This window comes from Sminthopsis crassicaudata, chromosome 2, assembly GCF_048593235.1.
Source record: "Sminthopsis crassicaudata isolate SCR6 chromosome 2, ASM4859323v1, whole genome shotgun sequence".
NCBI lineage: Eukaryota > Metazoa > Chordata > Mammalia > Dasyuromorphia > Dasyuridae > Sminthopsis > Sminthopsis crassicaudata.
In genome coordinates this window covers 670,234,542-670,243,709 of record NC_133618.1, presented here as the reverse complement: position 1 = coordinate 670,243,709, position 9,168 = coordinate 670,234,542, and the positions used below count along the sequence as shown (strand labels likewise).

General features: G+C 47.6%; 1 long non-coding RNA gene across 2 annotated transcripts; it reads right to left on the bottom strand.

The window, feature by feature from the left end:
- Window positions 1-1,620: 1,620 nt before the first annotated feature.
- On the bottom strand, window positions 1,621-7,528 carry LOC141553846 (uncharacterized). 2 transcript variants are annotated; one of them, XR_012485686.1, is made up of 4 exons: window positions 7,363-7,528; window positions 3,141-3,192; window positions 2,367-2,428; window positions 1,621-1,842 (listed from the first exon to the last, which is right to left on the bottom strand). It is a non-coding gene; the product is annotated as an uncharacterized LOC141553846 (long non-coding RNA). The 2 variants fall into 2 exon arrangements; XR_012485685.1 differs by lacking the exon at window positions 7,363-7,528 and having other exon boundaries at window positions 3,141-3,340.
- Between the last annotated feature and the right edge of the window lie 1,640 nt (window positions 7,529-9,168).

Below are 9,168 nucleotides of genomic sequence, written 5' to 3'. Positions count from 1 at the left end.
CACCCATCAACACTTAGTTCATGTACCACCTTCTCAAGTCCATGAGAGCTTTCCTGATTCTTCTTTCCAGCTAGTGCCTTCCCTTCCCTTGCCTTGCCTCTAGTGGGAAATTACCAAATCAACATGTATTTATTAAGTAACTGTGCCAGGCATGGTGCTTACTACTTGCTGATTTTGGGTGAGGGTCTCATTGGAATTCTTAAGGCAAAGACAGGTTAATTCCTTGTTGCATATGATAAAGAGGGGATTCTTAGATAGATGTAGATGGAACTAAATCTCCTCAGAAGTCTAGTCTACCTGGAGATTCTATGTAAGTGTCCCATCCCCTCCAAATCCACAGACTGCTACTTCAAGAGGGCTCGATGGCACCATTTAATTGCTATGTTTATTCTAAAAGAAATGTAACAAAAAGAGAAACAAAAGACTCTGAAACATTGTTCTGACCCCGTATTTCACATGGGGACTCACAGTTGGATAATGAACCTGAACCTTTGGGTTACCATGAGATATCTTTCTTATCTCCTCCTTTTCCTCCTCTTCTTCCAGGGAAGAGAACCTTCATCCTTCCCATGTGAAGTCTGATAGACATGCTAAGAACCATGTAATTCACTGTGATGGGGGAAATTGATGACAGATGCATCAGTGGAATGAAGCATAAGAGCTAGCTTTTGCATAAATACATTGGGGATATCCTTTGGGTTTGAGACTGAGATTCATTGGCATAGGGAAATACCATGTATGGAAACTCCTTTCATCAAGGCAGATCACTTACTCTTGAATTACTGTCTTGATTAGCATTGTCTACAACAGAGAAAGATTAAGTGATTTGATCATGGCCACAATGGCAGCAAATATCAGACGTGAGATTTGAACCTAGCTAGCTGCTAGAGAAATCTGCAACGTTTGGATAAGTCGTGATCTCTGCCAGTTTTCTGCTGTCACAAATAAAACTACTTTCAATATTTTTTGCACTGTCAAGGACCATCTAGTCCTATAAGAAAATATCCTAATTTTTTTGGTCATCTCTTAATGTGAGCTAGGAAATGAAATCTGTTGTATTTCACAGTCATTTCCATCAGAAGTAGTGTTGTAATTAATAGAAAAGGAGTTATTCTTTCCGGGAAGTTAAAGAATATAATGAAGTATGAGAATTCTGGCAGGCTGGTCTGGGTATGTGTTGATTTTACTTAACTCTAAGAAAATGATAATGGTTTACATTGGCTTATCCCCTCAGGAAGAGTTTAGACAGGATTGGCATCTAAAACTAAGCATCAATGGAAGCCCCAGTCCCTACATTCAGGAATCCCATAAATATAATAGTTCAATTCATTCTCTTCCAACAAACATTTACTAATATAGCCTCAGTCAAACTGAGACCTGTTAAAAGACCTTAGCTTGAAAAGGCCAAGATCTCCCATTGCATCCAGGGCCACTTCTAGTTGTCCTGATCTCTATGTAGCTATGATCCCAAATGGCTCTGGAGGGGAAATTGAGGCAGTGACCTTGCACAGTCCTCCCTACTTAAATCCAATTCACCTGCATGTCATGGTATCCCCTCCCCGCTGTCATGGTCCTCTTTGGCAATGAAAGACAAACAACAACAATATAACAAGACACTTTATGATTTTGCAAGGTTCTTTCCAGATGTTATTTCATTTGATCCTATGAACAAGCTCATAAATTAGGGGTATGATCCCCATTTTCAGATGAGGAAACTGAGGTTCAATGAGGTTAAACGGTTTGCTCAGGCTTCCATGGCTAATGTCTGAGGTGGGATTTTCTTAATCAAACTCCAGCGCTGTATCCTCCTTCTATTTACTATATTCTGTCTGAAGCATTGTGCTAGGAGATAAAGTACAAAGATGTAAAAATGGAAAGCAGTCCCTGCCCTAAGAAGCTTGCATTCTCTTGGGGTTTTTCATGACCTCTAACAACATTTTCCCAGCTGGTCCGAAGGGAGTAAGTGGGTTCACCAGGACCTAGCAGTGGTCCTCAAACTTTTTAAATAGGGGGGCAACTGTCCCTCAGACTGTTGGAGGGCCAGACTATAGTAAAAAACAAAACCTCACACTCTGTCTCCGCCCCTCAGCCTATTTGCCATAATCTGGCGGTCTGCATAAACGTAGTGGGCTGTAGTTTGAGAACCCCTGACCTAGAGCATGGATGTCTATCCCATAAACCCAGCTTGCCTTGCCAGCGTAACCTAGTAGTTAGATACAGTTGGAAGACTATTTGTTTAATCAGAGGTGGTGAGGTCAAAGGGAATTGAGAACAAGGAGGAAGGAGTCACATTTAATGACTACTAAAACAGAGGCTGGCATCTGGGATACATGACTGCCCTGTAAAGACAAGGATAGGCATTCTACCTTGGTTTCCTCCCAGCTATTTCTGATATTGGCTTCAGTGTCAGCAGGCAGAGGTTGGGAAACTGAAAAATGAAAAACAAACGATTTGCATCTTTTATTTTTTAAGTAAAAGAAATGCTGTATCTAATTTAAAGAAAAAAGCTTGAAAAATAGTAAGAATGAATGAAAAATATTTATTAAATACCTACTATGGGATAAGGATAGTAGTAAATACTGGAGCTACAGAGAGAAAAATCAAGTCTCCTGCTCCTAATAAGCTCCCACTCTAATTGGGGAAGACAACATCTGGCAGAAAGTTCAGCTGCAGAGTAGATGGATAGATGATTAAGCCAGAAGGGTAGCACAGGGAGGCCAGAGGAAGGCCTGAGGTGCTGAGATGATGGTGCCGACAAACTTCACTGTTGCTGTTAAGGCTGGTGCGGCCTCCATCTCATCAGTAAGGTGGCCACAATTAATTGCCACCTCATCCAATGTCTGTGAGTGATGCGACAGCCAGAGTAAAGGGAAAAGCCAGGGAGGAGGGGGCTAAACTGTCCCACGGCTTCTGGAATGGCCCTAGCAAAAGGCTCAGTAAAAAAGAAATGAGGGTAAGCTGCGTGAGGATAGGGACTTTCATCTCTTTTGTGCTCCCCCTTCTCAGTATGGCTGGAGCATCGTGTGTGCTTATATCCTTGTTATGAAGGAATGGAATGGAATTCCCATTGCACAGATTAAGAACTAAATCCTGAGAAATCAAATCAGTCATTCTAAAGGTCAAGTGTATTTATCACTTACCATGCATGAGGACTCTGCACGCACAAGATATAGGCGGTGTCAGTGGAAGGCACTAGCAGAAAGAAGGAAGAGGAAAGAACCCATTAAAGCTGATCCAGAAAATGTGGGAGGTGGAGAGGAGAAGGCAGATACCAGGGGAGAAGCCCTGAGATACGTTAAAACCAGGAATGCGCAATGGCAAGTGCCACGGGATTGCGATAAAGCGTAAGAACCCTGGAAAGGTAGGAAGGAGCCAGGATGAGGACAAGGAACAGGAAGTTTAAAGAAGTGGGAGGAGATAATCTGAGCAGATCTGTGCTTTAGGAAAATCACCTGGGATTGGATGTAGGGAGAGACTTGACATAATCAGAGGCTATTGCCATGGTCCAGGTGAGGGACAAGGAAGGCCTGTCCCAGAGTGGTGGCTCTCATTGAAGAGAGGTGGGACCATTGAGAGATGTCGTGAATGTAGAAATGGCGACATTCACAAATCACACATTCTGAGTGAGGGTTAGTGAAAAGGAGGGTTAGAGAAAAGGAGCCCATGTGACTAGAAAGAGTGATGGCACGGCAGTAATTAGAAAGTTGGGAGAGCTGGGGTGAGGAAAGATAAAAACTCTGCTTTGGACATGGTGAGTTTGCGATGCTAACTGAAAAGTAGTTGGTGATGCAGGGTTGGAGCTCAGGAGACAGATTGGGACTGGAATTAGAGATTTAAGAAACATCTGCATAGAGATGATAACTGAACTCTGGAGAATCAAGTGCCGTGACATAAAGGGGGGAAACAGAGCTGGTCCTCAGATGGACCCTTGCAGGATGGATACAATTATTGGGGATGAAGGTGAAATAAAAGTGACTGGTCAGGAAGGGTTACAGGGGGAGGGATAGAGTCAGAGTACATAGGATCAGATTATGATCCACTGGAAAGAGGTTAAGAAGGCTGAGGCTGAGAAAAAGCCCTTAGATTGGACAACCGACTAACTTTGGAGAGTTCAGGAGGTGAATAGTGGGTGTAATGGCTCCCCCAAGGTGCTTAGCTGAGAAGCAGAGAAGAGATCCGGATGATAGTTGGCAGCAATGAGCCAATCCTGGGAGGTTTTTGTTTTTATTTTTTAAGAGACGGGGAGACACAGCTATATGTTTGTAGGCAGCAGGGAAGGAGCCAGTAGTCAGGGAGAGATTGAAGATTAGAGAAAAAGTGGGGATGATAGCAGGGGCAACCTGTTGGAAACTTGCCCGGGTCACCCAGCTGGTGGTCAGTGGGAGAAATGAAACCAGCACTCGGGTTTCTGATGCCCAAGTCCATTGTTCTTTTTGCTACTTCATACTGAGGGGAAAAAATAAGACTATTTATTTTTATAAACTTTCCCCGCCATTCAGTCATTTCAGAAACCTTAATATATGATTCATTTGTTCCATTTTTCTTGAGAGGATGCCCAATTTCGGCTGAATAAAATCTGGCACATAGATGTAACAGAGTTTGACGTGCATTTTCCTTTAACCAGGGAATATTGATTTGTGTTTGAAAATCCATGAGGGAACTGAAAACATCCGTCAACCGAGTTTCCCCCTTCCACATTGCCCTATAAGACAATGATTAATAACCACAAGGTCAAACCACTTTATCTCCATTCCACGGAGCTGTTTGTCAGACGCATCTGTATCATGGTGCCGCCATCTGAAACCTTTCACGTTGTCTCCGACTACAGTAAGGTCAGTGATCTGATAGGACTCGTTAATCTCACACTTCAAAAGGAGTGGGAATTCGTTGGGAAGCCCTCACATCTGGTATTTCACTTGCAGCTTATTGAAGCCTGAAACCCGAGAGGGGAAGGCCTCAGGACCATCCTCGCCCAGAAGAGGCGGCCAAGGAGGGGAGGAAGTGCAGCCCGAGGCTCCATCTCGCCTTCTCCCTCTGGCAGCTCCTTTCAAAATAAGTAGGGAGAGGTGTCGGGGTAATTGGCAGTGGAAGTGTGCCCCAAGAAGCAGCTTAGTCTGTGGGAATGGCGCTTAGCCATTCTGTTATTTAGCTTATTCAATAGGAAGAGAATTATCTTAGTTGAACCAGAATCTGGGTAAGCTTGCACTGAAGCGTCAGTTGGATTCTTCCCTCTACTTGCCTTCCTGTTCTGCACCTGGGCCTTGAGAGGGGCTTGTAGTAGTAGAAGAAAGAAATACCGGACGATTCTTGTAAAGTTCACAGGATCAGAGCTGTCAAGATGGAAGGGACCTAAGAGGTCAATTAGTCCATTCTTTATGTGGCAGATAAGAAGACTGGGACCTAAAGAGCTCAAGTAAAGCACTGATTGCTGCCGTTGTTCAGCAGCTTTGGTCTTGTCGAACCTTCCCAAACCCACTTGGAGTGGTCTGCCGGTTCCTTCTCTAGCTCACTTCACAGAGAAGGAAACTGAGGGTTCATTGACTTGACACGGCTCCCGCAACCAATGAGTGTCTGAAGCTGAATTTGACCTCAGGAAGATGAGCCTCCTGACCCAGGCCCGGCACTCTGTGCACCTACTAAGCTCCAGGCACACAGTATACGAAGTCCTGGCTATAAGTGCTGAACAGAAACGCTATTTGTAAAGAAGATACATTGAAGTAAGTATATGTGTAAGTGGACACCTACTGTATACATCATAAGTGTCAAGTCAATAAATATACTGATATGCAAAGGCAAGACTGGATGGGAGGGACTTAAAGGCGCTAGTCGGGTCTTAAAGGAAGAGGTTTTAAGGTGGGGTGAGGATGGAGAGCACTGCACATGTGGGGAGGGGGGGCAAAGCAAAGCCGGAAGCTGGAAGTGAGTGTCCTGTGTGACTGATAGAAGTCAATCTGGTTGGCTCGCAGCGAGCCTGAGGGGCCATGGCTAAGGTCACAAAGGTGCTAAGAGCCTCAGGCAGACGGAGTCTGACTTCCTGTGACTGCCCCCTGCTCCCCTGACTGTCCTGCGCTCTTTCCGCTGCGCTATTCTCCCTCAGGAAGTTTGGGGGGCACTTCTGGAGACCGAGGGCAGTATCGCCTCTTCAGCGAGGCTTCCGTGACCCCTCCTGGCCATTTCCCTTAGAACCTCTCCAGCACAGAACTCAATTTAGAGCTTCTCTCTAGATAAAACTTCAGAGGCGACTCTGGCTGGTTATTCAACTTCCTAATTTCCTCAAAGGCAAACCGGAAATAACAACAGCCTTTCCCCGTGGGCTGCTCTGAAGAGAATGTTTGTAAAGTGCCTAGCACAGCGTTTGGCGCACAGTAGGTGCTAGATAGATGCTCATTCTTGCCATCCCTCCCTCTAGATGCGAAGGGGCTTCAAACGTTCCTGGTTTTAAATTCTACTGCGTTGGCCCAAAAGTCGCTTTTAGAGGGACATTTAACTTCAGGGACATCACCGGGATCTGGCTGGGCACGGCAACTTGAGAGTGCGGGAGACCCCTAGAGGTCGGAGCTCAGGAGTTTGCTATAACTGGGTCTCACACTGGTCAATCTCCCCAGGGGGCGGGACCACGGAGTGAAACTGATCTCATCAGTCTTCTCCCGGTCCGCCTGGGAGATCCCCACACGAGGACCGCATCATCCGCCAGACACAGGCCTTGTTGGGGGAGGAGATAAGACTCCCCCTCCCCCCCACCCAGGACGGGACACTGCAGGGCGCCCGAGGGTGTGCTAGAGCAGCCGGATAACCACGTGACCGCCATCTTCACTCTGACCCGCGGAGGGCGGAGACAGCCGGGACCCTGGGCTCCAAAGCCTTGGGAATGGGTACCCAAAAGTACCGGACTTGCTTTATTTGGGGAAGCGATCCATGCCAGACATTACTGTCCTCCGAACGTATCAGTGCACGTGAATTTAATGATACTTCTCCTGTGTCTTCCCTTCACCTCAGGTCGGCAACCCCTATTGTCTGGGGGCCATTTTAAAGCTGAGTGTGCAACAGACATCTCAGACTCCACCTGCCCCAAACTGAACTTGTCTTTCCTCAAAAGCAACTGTTTCTTCCAAATTTCTCCATTTCTGTCCCAGGCACCTCCATCATCCCGGAGTTCCAGGGCCCCCCCAGATACGCACGCATGCACGCACACGTACACACACACACATGCACTCACGCGCACACTTGCCAAATCTTGGCTTTTCTGCAGATGGGGAGAGGTGTGAAGAGAAAGCTTCCCTGCTCTCCCTCCCCGCCCCAGCTCCACAGGGTTCCTAACAAAAAAACGCGAGGCCCGAGGCATGCGCGGGGCGGCTGACACACCCGCAATCCCGCGGGAGGTTCAGAGATGAGGGTGACCTAACGTGGCGGCGGATAGAAAAGCCTCACACAACCGTCCTGTCCTCAGCTTCTCGCTTTCCCGCGTGCGCACCCGCTCTACTCTTCCCGCCACGCCTCTTTCGCTCTGCGCACGCGCACCATGCGCCCCTTCACGCACCTCTCGTTCTGCGCATGCCTATCTTCTAAAGCCCCTCATCCCCTTTACGCCTAGCCTGCTGATATACGCATGCGCGGCCTTCTCTTCGCGTTTTCTTAAGCTTTTTCCTACTTTTCCCGTAGACCCCAGGGATTTTCCCTTCTTCCTTTGCGCTCGCTCTTGTTCTGTGGATACTATTAAGTGCTTCTTCTTGCACGTGTGTTGTAGCAGCCCCGGGCGGGTGGGGGAGGAGGGGAGGGGGGAGGGGAAGGACCCAGCCTGTCAATGCAAACAGAAGTTAGTAAATGCTGCAATTGTAATTTCCTCCGCTCCCTCACCTTCTTCTTGTCCTCCTCTTCCTTCTACTTCTCCTCCTCTTCTTATTCTTCCCTCTTATCCCCCTCCTCATCTCCTTTCTGCTCCTCCTCAGCCTTTTTCCTTCCCTCTCATTCCTTCCTTTCTTTCTCCCCCTTTTTTCTCCTTCCCCCTGCTCTCCCTCCTCCCCTTCCCCTTCCCCCTCCTCCTTTTTCTTTTTCTTAATCTTTGCTTTTTCCTCCTATATAGTTATTATTTTTAAAAAACAAAGCTCCGAAAAAACAGGTTTTTAAAAAGCCGCTTGTTTTAAACGAAGCCCCTTGATTTTGCCTTTAAAACCGATCTTTCTGGCATGCTCTATTCGCCAGTCAGAGATTTAAATGCCGCGGCCCTGAATGCCTGTGAATGGCAATTGCTTTCTGTCGGGGTAGACATTTTCAGCCCCCCCCCCCCCCCAGGCTTTGTGACGGTAAATTCTCCCATCTTGTGCCTCGGTTTTTACCTAGCCCTTAGTCACTGAGTGGCCGCGGCCTCAGACAAAGGAAACGTGGGAAGACCTCGCTCTGGAAGGGTCCAGATAACTCTGAACCTCCCAGGGGGTGGTCGGTGTCAGGCGCCCCTGTGGATGCCTCGGGCTGGAGGGCTCAGAGGCCCTTTCCAGGCCCGGGAAAGCCCGAAGGCCTCCATGCGGACTAGAGGGGCTGGGGGAGGGGAGGGCGCCTGGCCCGCCTGCTGGTTCCCGTGGGGGGCTCCTTGGTCACTCGTGCCTCAGTCCCCTCCAAATTGTTTCCTTGGGGGAGATACAGGCTACCCCCAAAGCCTCAGTGCCCGCTCCTGGTGCAGGCCCTTTAGCTTAATAATTCATAAGGTTTAAAAAGTATGGAGCAAGTTGTGAGGTTTCTTCACAAAGGAACGGAGAGCAGAAGGGGAAAAAAGAGTCAAGACCACCCTGACCACATACACCCCCCAAAAAAAACCACCAAAGAGCATTTATTCAGCATAGATTGGAATATAATTGTCACGATGGGTCAGAATCAGTCATGTTTGCCCGGCCTGAGGCCTAGGGAGGGGGTTTGGCTTCTCAGGCTGCTTCCCCTCATAACATGAAGCCTTAGTTTCTCCTATCCAGTTAGTGGTCAGGAATGTAACAGCATTTTCTAGAAATCCATGACTAGCAGCAGCATCTTCTGGAGATTCATTCAAGTGACAGAAACTGGTTACAGGTTAATCTGCAGGGGAGGACTGAGGACCTGGGTTCCGACACCACTGTGAAACCTGACCCTCTACTCTTGGGGAAGCGAAGGACTTACTCCGTGGGCCATTTCCTCCAGAGACAC